We start from the raw sequence: 19,806 nt of genomic DNA on the forward strand, positions 1-19,806 counted from the left end.
TGGAAGAGGTGTATATCTCACCCATTATGCTCAGCTGGATGAGGTAAAACTGAATCCAGAAAGCCATGGTGTCTCAGCAAAGCATAGGTTGTTTAACTTGAGTAAGCTAATGTGAAACTTGTGTTGGAGTGTCCTGTGGAGGAGCTTTCTTCTGGGTCTGTATATTGCGCAATATTTAGTTAGTGTGGATGTACCACATTGTGGTCTTATCTGCTTATACTTGCCTTTTATATCCCGCAATACTTGCTATGTGAACACGGTCCTGCACCTCCATCTGGTTTTGGATATCGATACCATGTGTATGTCCTCAGGCAGCACGGTGGATCAGTGGTCCTAGGTTCGAATCTGACCAAGGACAATATCTGCATACAGTTTGCATGTTCTCCCCGTGTTTGCTTGGGTTTCCTCCAGGTAGTCCGGATTCCTCCCACACTCCAAAGACATACTGAACTTAGATTATGAGCCCCATTGGGGACAGCCTGATGCTAATGTCTGTACAGCACAGCTGAATATATAAGTGCGGAAAATAAAAAAACTAAACTATATGTTATTCAATAGAGATGCATTTTCTTAATGAATTCTGGAAGCACTGTGCCAATTTTTAGTTATTCAGTGTTTGGATTCTAATGGAGTGGCATGTAGGTTTGGCAGTAGGATATGCCACTACCTCCCCCAATCCAGTACGTCACTTTCCCCAGCATCAGGCAATACCAAGTGTTTCTTCTGGGATCATTAGTGGGGAATAAATAAAGGCATGAAAGCCTCATTCGGTGTCAGCAGGGCCAGCGTTAGGGGGTGTGGGGGGGGGGGGGCGGCAAACTAAGCAATTGCCCAGGGCCCCCATTGTCTAAGGGTCCCCCTGCTGAATGTCCGAGAAAGCAAACGGAAGCAAACAAAAGCTGCACTTTACAATGCAGTGTACGATCTCCTCCCTCACATATAAGAGAAATCATTACCCTGGTGCTGACAGGACCTGCAATAATGTCAGATGCAGGAGGCGGAGCTCAGCAGAGAAGAGGGGATGAAGGACCTGCGATGACCTCACCATCATGTGACCAGAACAGGAGGCGGAGCTCAGCAGTGCAGTAATGTAATGAAGAAGACCAGCCGTGTATGTGAAGAAGTATAAATTCCATGTAAGTGCCAGGGAAATGCTGGGAGTGGTAGTCCTGTCATCTTATACCTCCAGTTATGTAATATCAGAGTACATTACAAGAGGAGGTATGAGGAGAGGACTACAACTCCCAGCATGTCCAGTTTGTTATGTAATATCAGAGTACATTACAAGAGGAGAGGACTACAACTCTCAGTATGTATAGGCCATTATTATATAATATCAGGGTACATTACAACACCCTGGATATGCTGGAAGTTGTATACCTCCTCTTATAATGTACTCTGATATTACATAATAACTGCTTGGATATGCTGGGAGTTGTAGTCTTCTCTTATACCTCCTCTTGTAATGTACTCTGATATTACATAATAGCTTGGCCATGCTGGGAGTTATAGTCCCATCTTCTTATACGTACCCCTGTAATATGCTCTGATATTAAATAATAATGGCTTAGACATGCTGGGAGTTATAGTCCTCTCCTGTTATACCTCCTGCAGTAATGTGCTCTGAATTAGAGTTGGGACAATGGATAGGGGAGGGTAGTCATCCACCTAGGGCACCACTTCCCCAATAAAGGGGGGCGCACTCATGGCCGTCCAACTTCACAAGCCTCAGGCCGCTAGGTCTCAAGCCTGTGAGGCATTAGAACAGAGCCAGAAGCCACAATGACATCACTGCAACCTCCTGCTCTGGGTCTCACATGACGTCATCACGTGAGACCCGGAGCAGGAATGGTGATGTCATTGGGACCGCATGCATCAGGATGCAGCAACACAAGCTACAGATAAAACTATGGTCTGCATCACAGACAGGGGGAACGGGGGCAGGTGTTTTTTTATTTTATTTTATACCAAATGTCCACACTGCTGGGGGCACCAGGGATGGGGGAAAGGAGATCATTATATATACTTGGCACTACTGGGGAGGAATGGAGGAGCATTATATACTTGCACTATGGGGGAATGTTTTATATATATATATATATATATATATATATACAGTCTTGTGAAAAAATTAGGACACCCTTTGAAAGCATGTGGTTTTTTGTAACATTTTTAATAAATGGTTATTTCATCTCCGTTTCAACAATACAGAGAGATTAAAGTAATCCGACTAAACAAAGAAAACTGAAGAAAAGTCTTTTCAAGATCTTCTGTAACTGTTGAAGACTGGAAAAATGTTGCCTGGTCTGATGAGTCTCGATTTCTGTTGAGACAGTCAAATGGTAGAGTCCGAATTTGGTGTAAACAGAATGAGAACATGTATCCATCCTCTGATGGCTACTTCCAGCAGGATAATGCACCATGTCACAATCATTTCAAATTGGTTTCTTGAACATGACAATGAGTTCACTGTACTAAAATTGCCCCCACAGTCACCAGATCTCAACCCAATAGAGCATCTTTGGGATGTGGTGGAACAGGAGCTTCATGCCCTGGATGTGCATCCCTCAAATCTCCATCAACTGCAAGATGCTATCCTATCAATATGGGCCAACATTTCTAAAGAATGCTATCAGCACCTTGTTGAATCAATGCCACGTAGAATTAAGGCAGTTCTGAAGGCAAAAGGGGGTCCAACACTGTATTAGTATGGTGTTCCTAATAATTCTTTAGGTGAGTGTATATATATATATATATATATATATATAGGCACTATGGGGGGAAGCATTATATATTGGAACTAGTGGGGGGCACTACAGGGGGACATTAGAGCCACTGGGAGCATTATGGTTATAATATTACTACTAGAGTACTGTAGGGGCGTTATTATTATTTGACGCAATATTGAGGGCATTGCTACTGATGGGGGCTACCTTGGGGAGTATTATCGCTATTGGGGGCACCATTACTAATAAGGGCAGTCTGGGTGTATAGTATAGTGTTTGTGGACATTGGCAGGGAGCAGAACTGGCACAGTATTGGTGGTAGCTTCAAGAGGTTCTCCGGGTTTTTTCATATTGATGACCTATCCTTAGGATAGGTCATCAATATTAGATCGGTGGATTCTGACACCCGGCACTCCCGACGATCAGCAGTTTGAGGAGACAGCGTGCGCTGTGCGCACATGCCATCTCCCTCCTCTCTACCTGCTCTGCTGCTGTATGTCTATGGGACAGCAGCAGTGAACAGCACGCACCATCTCTTCAAACAGCTGATCGGCTGTGGTGTTGGACTGTGTTTTTAGCACATTATTACAAAATGTGGGCCCCCCTTTTTGATTTTGCCCAGGGCCACATTTGGTCTAAAACTGGCCCTGAGTGTCAGAGCATGGTGGCTGTTTGAGCATGTGGCTGTGCAAAGCCTGATCCCCCCTACTGAAATCATAGGTGAGAAAGAAGTTCTCCGTATAGTTACAGGTGTTTATTTGTTGTATTTTTGGGGTAACGCTTTATGTTCTGTGTTACTTTAATGAAAATAACTGTAAACTTGGATTCTCTGTATTGTGTTGTGCTGTTTGAAAAATAAAGCACCATTTGGACTTTTAACTCCCGAAGTCAGAGAGTCTGACACTAATGCTGTAAGTAAACAAACCTCCAAGGCAGCTCTTCAAAATAGGTTAGTTCTTTATTGTGCTAAATGCACCATTTCAGCTCTGTGTGAGCCTGTCTAAAGCATATCATGAGTGTGATACCAGCAAAGTTTAAATACATGACCAGGTGATTAAGCATAATTACAAACAAATATGCGTGATAAAATTAATCAATGTGCAACATCATCAGTAGTTGTCTCACTTCAGCAAGTGGCATTTATTATGTAGAGAAAGTTAATACAAGCCACTTACTAATGTATAGTATTATCCATATTGCCTCCTTTGCTAGCTAGACTCATTTTTCCATCACATTATACACTTCTCATTTCCATGGTTACGATCACCTTGCTGTCACGGATGAGGTAAAGGAGTACACCACACCGGGGGGTGGGGGGCTAGAGTGAAAAGCCACTAAGCCTCAACACTAGGGAAGGGAAAGGGTCACCACCAAAAGAACCCTACTCCTGGCCCTGACTCCTAACCGTATGGGCACCCTTGAAGGTAGAAATGCCCATACACAGGAACCTGGAAGCCCTGGAGGCCCTGAGGAGCCCTAAGGATAATGGCAGGCCTGAGGCAACCCGTTCCTTCCAAGATGAAGGAAGAAGCGTCTCCCTGAGGCCTAGTGACAACAGCCAAGGGGAAAAGACAAAATAAAACAAGCGAGACACTTAGCTTCTGTTGTAGAAGAAGGAGAAGGAAACTCATGGAGAACCACACTCCAGCTCTTTCCAAAACAAAATGAAGCAATCTACCACATAGTTAGAAGGGTGGGGTCAGACTATAAAGGGTAGAAGTGATGACCACAGAGCAACAGCTGAGACAAGGGAAGTGGTCATTAACCCTATCAACACTGAATCAAGAGAAATAAAGGAGGCTGTTAGATTCCTCCACGCTTAGCCAGTCTCCTTGATCTCCTGACATCAGTCACCTGAGGGACCGTGACAGTACCCCCCTTCTACGGGTGACCTCCGGGTAACCAGGACCGACCTTATCAGGATGGGCTCTGTGAAAGGCCTTCACCAGACGACTCGCATTAACATCGGCCGCTGGAATCCACATCCTCTCCTCTCGTCCGTAACCCTTCCAGTGGACAAGACACTAGAGGGATCTACGAAGAACTTGGGAGTCCATAATCCTGCTGATTTGAAATTCTAAATTACCGTCCACCATGACAGGAGCGGGAGGCAAGGAGGATGGCTCAACAGGTTCGACACATTTCTTCAACAAAGACTTATGAAATACCTTATGAATTTTCAAAGCCTGAGGAAGTTCAAGACGGAAGGCTACAGGGTTAACAATGGCAGTGATCTTATATGGACTAATAAATCTTGGGCTCAACTTCCAAGAAGGTTCCTTAAGCTTAATGTTTCTTGTGGACAGCCACACAGAATCACCCCCTCTCTGGTCCGGGCCATTCATACGTCTCCTGTCAGCCACTCTCTTATACCTGTTGCCCATCTTTTTTAAGTTATTTTGAATTTTTTCCGCCAAATTGAAGACAAAGAAGAGTCAAATAATCGTTCCTCCTCAGGAATACCGGTAGTTTGAGAACCAGAAAATGTGCCACACTGGGGATGGAATCCATATGCCCCCAAAAACGGCGACTTATCAGTGGACTCCTGTCTACGGTTATTAATGGCAAACTCAGCTAACGACAAGAATGAAGACCATTCCTCCTGATTCTCTGAAACAAAACATCTTAAGTAAGTCTCCAGATTCTGATTGGTGCTCTCTGTCTGTCCATTCGACTGAGGATGAAAAGCAGAAGAAAAGTACAATTGTACCCCCAGTCGAGTACAGAATGCTTTCCAGAATCTGGAAACAAACTGAGTCCCCCAATCAGACATCAGAGGGAATGCCATGTATTTTTACGATTGTAGAGGGAAGTCAGGCGTATGTATGGCTATATATATGTATCTGCTCCTTCATGGATATATGTGTATATCTGTATATATATTGGCCCCTTATATGGCCAATAGGGATATATATTCCCTGTATGGCCCTATATACAGTACAGACCAAAAGTTTGGACACACCTTCTCATTCAAAGAGTTTTCTTTATTTTCATGACTATGAAAATTGTAGATTCACACTGAAGGCATCAAAACTATGAATTAACACATGTGGAATTATATACTGTACATAACAAACAAGTGTGAAACAACTGAAAATATGTCATATTCTAGGTTCTTCAAAGTAGCCACCTTTTGCTTTGATTATTGCTTTGCACACTCTTGGCATTCTCTTGATGAGCTTCAAGAGGTAGTCCCCTGAAATGGTTTTCACTTCACAGGTGTGCCCTGTTAGGTTTAATAAGTGGGATTTCTTGCCTTATAAATGGGGTTGGGACCAACAGTGGCGTTGAGGAGAAGTCAGGTGGATACACAGCTGATAGTCCTACTGAATAGACTGTTAGAATTTGTATTATAGCAAGAAAAAAGCAGCTAAGTAAAGAAAAACTAATGGCCATCATTACTTTAAGAAATGCAGGTCAGTCAGTCAGCCGAAAAATTGGGAAAACTTTGAAAGTAAGGGCTATTTGACCATGAAGGAGAGTGATGGGGTGCTGCGCCAGATGACCTGGCCTCCACAGTCACCGGACCTGAACCCAATCGAGATGGTTTGGGGTGAGCTGGACCGCAGAGTGAAGGCAAAAGGGTCAACAAGTGCTAAGCATCTCTGGGAACTCCTTCAAGACTGTTGGAAGACCATTTCAGGGGACTACCTCTTGAAGCTCATCAAGAGAATGCCAAGAGTGTGCAAAGCAGTAATCAAAGCAAAAGGTGGCTACTTTGAAGAACCTAGAATATGACATATTTTCAGTTGTTTCACACTTGTTTGTTATGTATATAATTCCACATGTGTTAATTCATAGTTTTGATGCCTTCATAGTCATGAAAATAAAGAAAACTCTTTGAATGAGAAGGTGTGTCTAAACTTTTGGTCTGTACTGTATATATCAATGAAAAACAGAGCAGCACTCAAATATGGTGAAAAAAAGAAAGCTGTTTATTCACCCAGTGGTGACGCGACGTTTCGGCTCCAACATGAAGCCTTTCTCAAGCAATGTAACAAAGCAAACTGAACATACTTATAGTGTGAGGAAGTGACATCATCAAACATAATTAGCATTAACCCATGCCTGTGCAGGTGATAATTAACAAAATAATGATACATGTGTATACATTTGTAAATCGGGTGAACACAGTGCTTGGACATAAAATTGAACCGTGATACAATTGCATATCATAATACATTATCTGAATAAATGCAAAATTCATGTGTATAAAGTGCACTTGTGCAATGACCCAGGAAACAATTGGTTAAAATAAGGAGCTATTACCACACGTTCATCATGGGGAGTGGTCAGGTCACATGACTATGGGCACGGATACATGCATACAATCAAACACCTTACCAATACCCGATGTGACTCCATTGCCAAATTCAGCGTCTAAGCATCTCGGATGTGCGTGCGCCCGTTGAATGCGCCGGTCGTGTGCGATCAAGTGTGTATGCGCCAAGACCCGGACGCATTCGCGTCATCCGAAATACACAGTACGCGCATGGCTAGATAATCACGTCACATCAGTGTCATCACAAAGCCTCGCGATAATTCGCAAGCGCCCAGTACTCCTGCACAATCCACCATATTGGAGAAGGTAAAGTCAGGTCAGGCGCATAAATAACCGCGTCATGACCTGTGCCAACCATTGACCAATGTACTGTGCATACACACCACAGACAACTCGTTACTTTTTGGTCTGCTGTGTCCAAATCTGAGCGCCGTCAGGCTCCACCAGTTGACACATATATAGGGGACATCACATGGGCAAGACCGTGGTAGCAGCTTCCCCATATGTTGTCCATCCCATAGACCTCGTAACAATGAGGGATCTCCTCAACCCATCCATACTCAGGAGACTGTAATTCTGTAGCACTGTAGCAATGTATTGTTGACACTGGTGATAGACATATAGTGGAGTTCGGGGATTGTAGCTGGGATGACTGTGCAAGTCCATGCTCATTTCACGTAACCTTCGGCCATCCACCATGATATAACTGTGTGAGTAAAAGAGAGAGAAAATGTACTTAATTAGTATCTGTATGTTTATATAAATAACAGAATAAAAATTACATTACTACCCATCACAGGAATTGAGAATATAGTGAATCAAAAAATGGGTCAGGGCAAGCTATCGACCAAATACCTGTCCTAAATTGAGATCAACATTGAGGCCATGTGGTTTCATGGAGTTTAAAGTAAAAATCCAATGGATTTCTTTCTTTTTGAGAAGTGCAATTCTGTTACCACCCCTCCTCGGCATGGGTACATAATCCACAATCCAACACTTAAGATCCCTTTCCTTGTGTTTGAGATCCGTAAAGTGTTTAGAGACTGGAAGATCCAATCTTTTTTGTCTGATACTTAAGCGGTGGTTGTTCAGTCTAGACTTAAAGTCTGTAGATGTTTCCCCAACAAATAAAATATTGCAGGGACAGGACAGTACATATACCACATGATCAGAAATACATGTCAAATGAAAACAGATGGGATAAGCAGCCCCCGTAGACGGATGGATAAATGAGGAGGCTTTGCACATGTATCTGCAATTGACGCAACCAAGACACGGAAAACATCCGCGTCCAGGACGTGTCAATGTAGATTGTCTGAGGACTTTTTTTGTCCCCACATCAGCCCGCACCAATTGGTCCCTTGGACTTTCTGTAAGAGAACAATGGTGGGGAATCAAATTCAGGAACACCCCTGATGGAGCCAGCAAGAACAGGCCAGTGTCGTCTGATGATATGACTAATATCGACGCTGGCCTCAGTATACATAGACACAAATGGGATCCTGGACACCCCACTCTTAATCGATGAGCCGGACAGGATTTTCTGCCTGTCCATCACCATCACTGTGTTACTGTGTTCTTCCAATAATTTATTAGGATAGCCACGTTTTTTAAACCTGTGTAGCATGTCATCCAACGTATGTCTGGAATCCAGATCATCAGAGACAATTCTCTTGGCTCGCACCATTTGCGAGTACGGAAGAGAACGTATCATTCTTTTAGGATGACAGCTGCTATACAGAAGAGTTGTATTTTTATCAGCTGGTTTGACATATAGTTGTGTACAGAAAGTGCCGTTTGAGAACAATACCTTGGTGTCTAAAAATTGCAATTCACTGGTGGAATGTACCAAGGTAAATTGTAAGGACGTATTTACACTGTGGAACTCAATCCTTAAGTCACGGACATCTGCGCCGTACGTGTACGGAACGGCGATCGGGCGGGTGCAGGAGATGCGCCTGCCCGATCCACAGCAGGGCTCCGGCAGTCACTGATAGCCAGACCCCTGTTGCATGCACTGGCATCGGTGAAATCACTGATGCTGGGGCATTAACCCTTGATGTGCCGCAGTAAGCACTGAACGCGGCATGTGCGATGTCCGTGCAGGGAGGAAGCAGCCATCAGGTCCCCGTGCTGCTGTGACGGGGACCCGATGGCAGGGAAGGCAGGCAGGATCTGTAAATGTATTACATTCAGTAATACATTTACAGCCAATGCTTTACAATACAGCAGTGTTGTAAAGCATTGTAAAGGGGATATGACCCACAAAAGTTGAAGTCCAAAAGTGGGACAAAAAATAAAGTGAAAAAAAAGTAAAAAAATACATTTTTACCCAAAAATTTAAAACTGCTAATTTTTATTTTCACCTTACATCACTAAAAGTGCAACACCAAGCGATTAAAAAGGCGTATGCCCCCCAAAATAGTACTAATCTAACCTTCACCTCATCCCACAAAAAATGAGCCCTTACCTAAGACAATCGGCCAAAAAATAAAAAAAGCTATGGCTCTCAGACTATGGAGACACTAAAATGATTTTTTTTTTGTTTCAAAAATTATATTATTGTGTAACACTTAAATAAATAAAAAAGTATACATATTAGGTATCGCCGCGTCCGATAAAAATATCACATGACCTAACCCCTCAGATGAACACCGTAAAAAAATAAAAATAAAAAGTGTGTCAATAAAGCCATTTTTTGTCACCTTACATCCCACACCTTACAAAAAGTGTAATACCAAGCGATCAAAAAGTCATATGCACCCTAAAACAGTACCAATCAAACCATCCTCTCATACTAAAAAAAATGTGCCCCTACATAAGACAGTCACCCCAAAAATGTAAAAAACTCCGGCTTTCAGAATGTGGAGACACAAAAAAATAATGTTTTTGTCATATTTGGTCTTGTCGCGTCTGTAACAACCTGCTATATAAAAATAGCACATGATCTAACCTGTCAGATGAACGTTGTAAATAACAAAACGGTGACAAAATAGCAATTTTTTTTACCTTGCCTCACAAAAAGTGTAATATAGAACAACCAAAAATCATATGTACCTTAAAATAGTACCAGCAAAACTGCCTTCTTATCCCGTAGTTTCCAAAATAGGGTCACTGTTTTGGAGTTTCTGCTCTAGGGGTGTGTCAGGGGGGCTTCAAATGGGACATGGTGTCAAAAAAACAGTCCAGCAAAATCTGCCTTTCAAAATTTATATGGCGTTCCTTTCCTACTGCACCCTGCCGTGTGCCCGTACAGCAGTTTACGACCACATATGGAGCGTTTCTGTAAACTACAGAATCAGGGCAATAAATATTGAGTTTTATTTGGCTGTTAACCCTTGCTTTGTTACTGGAAAAAATTTCTTAAAATGGAAAATCTGCCAAAAAAGTGAAATTCAGAAATTTTATCTCAATTTTCCATTAATTGCTGTGGAACACTTAAAGGATTAACAAAGTTTGTAAAATCAGTTTTGAATACCTTGAAGGGTGTAGTTTCCAAAATGGGGTAACTTTTTGGGGAGTTTCTACTCTAGGGGTGCATCAGGGGGCTTCAAATGGGACATGGTGTCAAAAAAACTGTCCAGCAAAATCTGTTGTTTCTAAAATGGGGTCATTTTTGGGTGATTTCTATTATGTAAGCCTCAGAACAAGTTACTTCAGACCCGAACTGGTCCTTAAAAAGTGGGTTTTGGAAATTTTCTGAAAAATTTCAAGATTAGCTTCTAAACTTCTAAGCTTTCTAAACGCCCCCAAAAAATAAAATGGCATTCAAAAAATGATCCAAAAATGAAGTAGACATATGGGGAATGTAAAGTAATAACTATTTTTAGAGGTATTACTATCTATTATAAAAGTAGAGAAGTTTTAATTTGGAAATTTGCAAATTTTTCAGAATTTTTGGTAAATTTGGTATTTTCTATAAATAAAAATGAAATTTTTTTACTCAATTTTACCACTGTCATGAAGTACAATATGTGATGAGAAAACAATCTCAGAATGGCGTGGATAAGTAAGGCCCCTTTCACACGGGCGAGTTTTCCGTGCGGGTGCAATGCGTGAGGTGAACGGATTGCACCTGCACTGAATACGGACCCATTCATTTCTATGGTGCTGTGCACATGAGCGGTGATTTTCACTTATCCCTTGTGCGTTGCGCGAAAATCGCAGCATGCTCTATATTGTGCGTTTTTCACGCAAAGCAGGCCCCATAGAAATGAATGGGGCTACGTGAAAATCGCAAGCATCCGCAAGCAAGTGCGGATGCTGTGCGATTTTTACGCATGGTTGCTAGGATGAAAGTCTATTCACTGCATTATTTTCCCTTATAATATGTTTAGAAGGGAAAATAATAGCATTCTTTAATACAGAATGCTTAGTAGAAGGTCAATTGAGGGTTAAATAAAAAAATTAAAAAAATTAACTCACCTCCTCCAATTGATCGCGTAGCTGCCGGTCTCCTGTTCTTTCTTCAGGACCTGTCAAAGGACCTGTGGTGACATCACTGTGCTCATCACATGATATATCACATGATCCATCACCATGGCGATGGCCCATGTGTTGAGCTCAGTGATGTCACCACAGGTCCTTTGACAGGTCCTGAAGAAAGAACAGGAGACCGGCAGCTACGCGATCAATTGGAGGAGGTGAGTTAATTATTATTATTTTTTTAATCCTCAATTGACCTTCTACTAAGCATTCTGTATTAAAGAATGCTATTATTTTCCCTTATAACCATGTTATAAGGGAAAATAAAATTTACAGAATATGGAACCCAATCCCGAACTTCTGTGAAGAAGTCCGGGTTCGGGTCTGGGTACTAAACATGTAGATTTTTCTCACGCGCGTGCAAAACGCATTAAAACACTTTGCACTCGCAGGGAAAAATTGTGCATGTTCCTGCAACGCACCTGCATCTTTTCCCGCAACGCCCGTGTGAAACCAGCCTAAAAGCGTTTTAAAGTTATTACCACATAAAGTGACACATGTCAGATTTGCAAAAAATTGCCTGGTCCTTAAGGTGAAATATGGCAGGGTCTTTAAGAAGTTGAAAACACACCACACCGTCACATAATATGCTTTTTCATATTCCAAAGCTTCCCAATATTGTCCCTTACCAGGGGCAGATGATGTTTAAACACACACAGTGTTATGAGATAAAAAATAATTAAAAAAAAGGGCTTGGGGGAACCAAGCGTCCAAAATTTATGCCCCTTAAATGCTGCTTGTCAGTGCCTCACTGTGACTTTCTACATAGATGGTACTTGTGAAACTGTCTTTTCCTCCTTTCTTTTCTCTCTCTTGACAAGTATACCTGACCCTCATCTTTCCTTATCTACTTATGATCCACATTTTTTTTTTATTCAATCATTATATGAATTTACAAGTGATTCTTACTTATATAATTTCTTATAGATCCCTTGAAAAAGGCCAGTCATATGGCCGAAACGTTGGGACACACTATACAAGTCTAAAATTATATGCTCCTATCCGGATGTACTAATTATATATATATGAATATATGAAATGATGTAAAACGTCTATCAATTAAAAAGCATTAAATTGACTCTGGTGTGCCACGAATTTTCCCTTTTTTCAAAAATTATGCCTTGACAGGGTCAGAATGCCTGCCCATACGATATGCTAATGTTAATTGTTGGAAGAAAAAGTGGCTCACTGTGAACGAGCCTATAAAAATTCTGCCTTTTAATTAGGAGCAGCATCAGTGCAGCGTGCGGTGTAGCTTCAGACAATTCTGACATTGCAAGTCCAGGAGAACTTTCCCCACCATGTGAGAATGACCAAAAAGAGGGTCAGTCTCCTGGCTATTGCCAGCACCTTGTGCAAGCTAGTGCATTTTTTTTTAAAAAGGCCATGCAGGGAGCATGTGTTTTTCCCCCAGGTTCAGGGCGGCCAGGATATTGCAGCCATTGTGGCTGACTACGTTCCCAGTTCAAGTCGATAGGATGACAGCCAATGGGATGTCTGCTTCTTGATGTACGTTTGCAGCTGCTCGCTGGTGTGGCTACTCTCACCCAAGCTGATCAGCTCCAGCACTGTATGGCAACATGTGACTTGACACAGCTGATATTTCGCCCTGTGAGTCTTCACCTTTGATAACATGACAGGAAATAAATCATGGCCACCTAAACAGCATACATTTAAATGCAGAATATGGGCATGATTGGTTAGTTCTAGAGAAAAAGGATGGAAAATTGTATATATACAGGAGTGAACCACCAATGAGGCCATCTGAGGCGATTGCCTCAGATGGCAAGACCTAGAGACAAGTGGGGGCAGTGGCAGGACTGTGGTAATATCTCTCTATATTCAACTGTATCACAGTATGCCGTAAACACTAGGGCTGGAGGGGTTGGGCGCTGTTCCAATTTTCGCCTCAGGCAGCAGAAAGGCTAGGTGCACCCCTGTACTGTATATATAGAAATATAAAACTAAGCATCTTCTGTCTACTTAAATTCATCCTCACTGGAAAAGGAAACAGCACTACATCATTGCTATACATTCCCTCAAATAAACACAGAAGGACAGTACAAATGTCTTCCCTGCAGTTCTTGGCCACAGGGAGATATGTGAAATGTCAGTCTATGCCCCACTGGTCTAAAGCAGATATTATCTTTAAGCTACTATATATATAGATCATAAAATTCAAGGATCTAGAATGCTGGCTGGCGGCATATACATTTTTGTCCCTGCTGAGGGATTACATGTCACTTTGAATTATCTGGTGTTCACAAAATGTGTAGGATGGTTGTATATACAGTACATAAAACATATTGCCTATTTGGTAGGAACAAAATAAAGTAACGTAAGTAATATGCTGAAAATCCAGGTTAGGCAAAATTGTATGTTAAATTGAGGCAACATATTTAATTTACCACTGCTATATTGTCAGTAAATGCCAATCTGTCATATAGTACAAAAGTTTATTTGCACCCTAACTTCACATCCATATGCACTTGTTTAACATTAAATTACATTTTATCATTATAAAGTAGTCCCCATATTGCTGCTAAATGGCATTTTACTCTTCCACTGGCTTTTTTTTTTACTCAGGGGTGCACCTAGACTTTATGCTGCCTGAAGTGAAAATTTAACTGGTACACAGTCCCCCTTCCCCCTTCCCATGCCAACTTCTCAATCCAATCCCTTCCCCCCAGTCTGACGAAACATATAGGAGAACACAGCATGCTATATACCTGTTGTATCCAGTGATGTCTCCTCTGTTGTAGATGTTCTCTTTCCTTATTGTCTCTGTTCCGACCATATGTCCTTGATGACTTCTCCTCTCTGCAGCGTTTGCTACACAGACATCTTAGGTTCCTCAATTTTCCATCATCCTCCCCTTCCTGGTGCACCATTGTTATCCTGCTGCTAACTCCAATTATATGCCCGCTGTGCTCCTCAATGCCCACAAACACTATACTGCAAATATAATATTGCCATATGCAGCAAGCCCCTGAGGAGCGGAGGATGGGAGTGGTAGTGGTACTCCCTCAGGCCGTCACTCCCTGGGGTTGGTGCAGTGAAGGAGGGACACCCTGTGTTTCCTTGGGGCACTCTCTGTATTTGTCGGCTCCCTGCTTGATGGTAGTTTGGGGATGCCAATGGTATTAATGTACATGTGGGTGCTAGGCAGGGCATGTGATGGAAATGCAATGTAATGGTGTGGTGTTGAGAAAGTCGGTGACTAGGCCAGATTGAACATAATAAAAGCCCCTCTTGACTGTGTACCCAATAGTTGTAGTACATCCAGCAGTTATCCGGACACAGTGCAAATTCCACCCAGATGTCCAAGCATTAGCTAAGTAGTTTGTTGCAATTAGAGATGAGCAAATTTCTCAAAAATTCGATTCGGCTGGTTTGTCGAATTTTCTGAAAATATTCTATTCAATCCGAATTTATTCGCGGTGAATTGCATTAAAAAACTGCTATTTCCTGGCTGCACAGAGCCTGTATAGTGGTGTAGAACACTGTGCCTTTCAGTAACACGTATAGGGAGTCTGCTGTGGTAGTGAAACAATACTGTCAGTCAGTATGACACGCACATGACAGACGTTGCTCTTAGGATCACTGCACACTTCACTTATTTGGGCAGTTACGGGGCCAAAACTGACCAAATAACTCAAGTGTGAACTCAGCCTTATAGGTCGGTTAGCGCAAGGTATAGAGAACCGTGCAGAGGCCCAAGATCCTACTGTAGCGTGAAAGAGCGCACTCCTTTTACACCGTCGTCAGCTGATTCCACATAGATGTCTACAGAACCTGTTCTATTAAACGCTTATACAAGTAGAGCCCCCCTGACAGAGTGGAGAGTTTGTCAGCAGTAAGTTTGTGTTGATGTCACTGATTATTTTGCCCTTCCTCTGATCCATCAGAACAATAAACGGATCCTGTCTGTTGAGCATCCGCCTTTACTTGGTCAGCATTTGGTCTATAATTCATCAGTATTGCTAAAGCCAAAAAAAAACATAGTGGATCCAAAACAGAGATGACACATGAATGGAATATTTGCGTGTCTTTTGTGTTTTGTACCCACTCCTGCTTTTGGCTACCAAATCATAAGCCAATTCTAATGGGACCATAAAGGCCTTACAGCTGCTACACAGACAGGCTCCGTTGTGCCTCTCATTTTTTCTTCCTTCTGACAGATCCGAAGAAGGGTCAAATAAATGATGATTTTAACCAGGCCAAAAAGGCAAAATAGTGGCCCAGTCATGGAGTGGGAGGGTGGGAGAACTGCTTGAGAAGTCCACAGAGTGGCCCAATGACATAGTGTTGAGGTAGCAGCAGCATGAGGAGACCACAGAGTGGCCCAGTGACATAGTGGGGAGGTGGCAGCAGCAGCAGCATGAGGAGACCACAGAGTGGGCCATTTACATAGTGTTGAGGTGGCAGCAGCATGAGGAAGCCAAAGAGTGGCCCAGTGACATAGTGTTGAGTTAGCAGCAGCATAAAGAGGCCACCGAGTGGCAAGGTGACATAGTGTGGAGGTGGCAGCAGCATGAAGAAGTCACAGAGTGGCCCAGTGACATAGTGTTGATTTAGCAGCAGCATGAGGAGACCACAGAGTGGCAAGGTGACATATTGTGGAGGTGGCAGCAGCAGCAGCATAAGGAGGCCACAGACTGGCAAGGTGACATAGTGTGGAGGTAACAGCAGTATGATGAGGCCACAGACTGCAAGGTGACATAGTGTGGAGGTGGCAGCAGCAGCATGAGGAGGCCACAGACTGGCAAGTTGACATAGTGTGGAGGTGGCAGCAGCAGCATGAGGAGGCCACAGACTGGCAAGTTGAAATAGTGTGGAGGTGGCAGCAGAAGCAGCAGCATGAGGAGACCACAGAGTGGCACAATAACATAGTGTGTAGTTGGCAACAGCAGCAGCAGCATGAGGAGGCCACAGACTGGCAAGGTGACATAGTATGGAGGTGTCAGCAGTAGCATGAGGAGACCTGAGTGGTGAGGTGGCAGCAGCATCAGGAGACAACAGAGTGACCCGGTGACAGAGTGGGAAGGTGGGTGGCAATAACAGTACCTGCTGACGATGGAAGGTGTAAGAAGGAGCACTTGGCATCAGATGTGTGGCATCAGGCTGGTGGAAGCATAAGAATAGTAGCTAAGGCAGGAAGCCAGAAGAAACCAGTCTCTTTTGTCAAGGTTTGGGAGAGGCAGCATGGATGATCTAATCGGATGCATCAGTGTCACGGTCCCTCCAGTGACAGAGGTTAGAAGATCTGAGAGACTGGCTGAACGTTAGGTTTCTGACAGCCTATCTGTTGTTATATCTACTGAAAGAGAATCGGTACTATATAATATCCATTAAAATAGTTTATTATTATTTATTAAATGACATAAAAGACATATACATAAAAAACATTTACAAAAACATGAATGCAGAGACCATGCAGAGTGCCATAAAAGACAGCCCACATTAACATCACTTGAAATCAGGACACAATTGCTAAATAGTTGATTATCTTGCTATAGAAAAGCTGTGTATGAACGCCCAGGTCAGCTTACAATATAGAGGCTGGCTCTGGCTGTGCTCACAGCTGTCTAAGCCTAAGGTGCAACTAGCATAAATATGATACTCTGGCTGACACTTAATAACCTAAAAGGTGCATCATCTGGTGCTACCATGTGTATACAGGCAGGCCGGTCAAAGTCTCTGTTTCTTACCCTGTGTTCAGTGGTGTGTAGATGTGGATTGGCTTTGTTTGGCGTGCTCCTATCTGTTGTTGCAGTGTTGTTGTTGGTAATGACCACACCTCTTGTCTCAGGTGTAGCTAGTGGTCATTACTGCTCCTGTATTTAATTTGGACTCACACTTCTTACCATGCGGTTGATGTTCTTTGTCTGGAGTTGGAAGAGCTGGTGTGTTGTCCTCATCTGAGTTCCTGCTCATCCATTTTCTATTGAAGATAAGTGTACTTCTCTTGGTATTTTGCTGCTCCTATTTGCCTGTTGTTTACTAGGCCTCAGGGAGACGATGGTTCGTTCATCTGGGAAGGAACCAGTAGTCTCAGACCCTGTCACTAATCCTAGGGATTTTCAGGGTTACTAGGGCCTAGGTTTATGGTGTATGAATATTCCCACCTTCAGGGTCTATTCATACTGACAGGAGTCAGGGCTCGGTTTAGGGTTTCCTTAGGTGGTCACCATTTCCCTTTCCCTAGCCTTGAGGCCTAGTTCCTAGTCATTTTCCTTCTGTTGTCATTCTGGTGTTCCTCCCCTCCCCCTACACTGTGACAATCAGGCATTGTTGGGTAGAAATCCAGAAGTCATCCCTCTGCCGAATGGTGACAATTCGTCTGTCACTACCCAAGCAAGTGAGCATGCAACGGGCCATTTGTGCAAGTGACTCGGAGGGACTCCCTGCTTCCATCTCCACTGCATACTGCCACGGTGTGCCTGGGTCATCTGCCTCATCTTCCTCGTCTCCCTCTTGCTCCTCCGGCTGCTCCTCCTCCTCTCCTGTCACCTGTTTAGAAAAACCACCCATTTTGCTACACATTGCTTGTGCTCCAATGTCCTCCTCCTCCAGTCCAGCCCCCACCGGCCTCATGTGGCCGTGAGATATAGGCGCCACGTCTCCAGTCCCCTAACCAGCCAGCATCTGTTCCAGGATATGAAGCAGTGTAATGACATTGTTCATCCCGTAGTCCTGGCAACTGACAAATAACGTGGTATCCTCAAAGGACCTGAGAAAACAGCAGGTGTCACGCATGAGCTGCCACTGGCTGACAAAGTTATACAGGAATAAAGGACATGGAGCTGTTCCTCCCCTGTGTGACTCTGTTCGCCCAGGAAAACGAGGTGTAGAAGAGCATGACACCGCCATGCCCTGCACATGTGGTATGCTGGAGGAGCACTGTGAATTGTCCCTGCAGTGGAGGCTGAGAACATGGTGGGGAATGAGGAAGCAGAGGCTGACATTGTCGCAGGACCAATGGCGTGAGAATGTGGAGGCAGAAGTGGCGTCACCTGGCCAAGTTGCTGGTGTGGCTGTGCAGGAACCACATTCACCCAGTGGGCTGTAAAGGACATTGTCCCTGACTGTTACAGCTCCACTTTGGCAGATACCGACAGGCTCAAGGACTGGCCCACCTTCTGTTCTACATATTTGTGCAGGGCTGGTACTGCCTTTTTGGCAAAGAAATGATGGCTTGGGACTCTACACCTCGGCTTGGCACAGGCCATCAGTTCTCTGAAAGGTACAGAGTCCACTACTTGGAAAGGGAGGGACTGCAGCACCAGCAACTTGGCCAGGAGCACGTTCAGCTTCTGCGCCGTTGGATGAGTGCATGCATACTGTTGTCTCTTGGCAATCGCTGCAGTGATCGATTGCTAATGGAATGACTGACGAGGAGTAGGAGGGTGAGGAGCATGAGCATCAGGACTGATAGATGAGATGTAGAGCCTTGACTGCCTTAAATCAGGTGCGTGCCACTGGGTGATGCAGCGGTTGCTGCGGCAGGCTGGACCACCACATTGGAGCCACAGTTCTCCCAGGCCACTATATGTCGACGCTGCATATGTTGACGCAGGTCCGTAGTGCCAACATTGTCACCCTGGCCATGCTTCACCTTCTGCCCACAGATTCGGCAAATGGCCATGTTCACTTCCTGCAGCAGCTTAACAAAAAACTGCCACACCGCTGAGTAGGTGATTTTACCCCCAACACTCTGCACTGACTGACTGCTACCGCCGCTGCCTCCGTGAACCCCTGCGCCACTATCTTCCAGGCAGGTAGGCTCCTACAAAGCAGGAGGTCTACCCCGGGCACGTTTGGCTCCCTACCTTCCACTGCTGCCAACCTGCTTACTCTCGGCCATGCTACCGACTTGCTGCCTCCACCACTGCCTCACGCGCAAGCTGCCACCCTCTTCTCACGATGATGATGCCCCTTCGTCACCTGGCTCCCAATTGTGATCGGCTAAATCATCAAGTACTGTCTGCACGTCACTGATGTCATCCTCAACGGGCTCTGAACTAGGAGCCTGACCGCTTGAAACAACAGCTCCCACGCCACTCTCCTCATCACTACTTGCCCGCCTACCTGGAGGAAGCGGCGGATGTCTCCTCCAGATCTTGGCTGTGCAGTAGCAGCGGACTGTCATGTAGTATCTCGTCCTCGCTGTATAGTGGAGCTGAGCCCACAGCATATAATACTTCTCTGGCTGAGGGAACAGAAAAGGACAGAGACAGGTGAGGGCACAGGGCCTGCTCCCGGGCCATGCCAACTAAGGGTTGTGTCTGATGAATCCACTGACTCTTGGCT

The sequence above is a fragment of the Bufo bufo genome, chromosome 2, assembly GCF_905171765.1.
Source record: "Bufo bufo chromosome 2, aBufBuf1.1, whole genome shotgun sequence".
Classification (NCBI taxonomy): domain Eukaryota; kingdom Metazoa; phylum Chordata; class Amphibia; order Anura; family Bufonidae; genus Bufo; species Bufo bufo.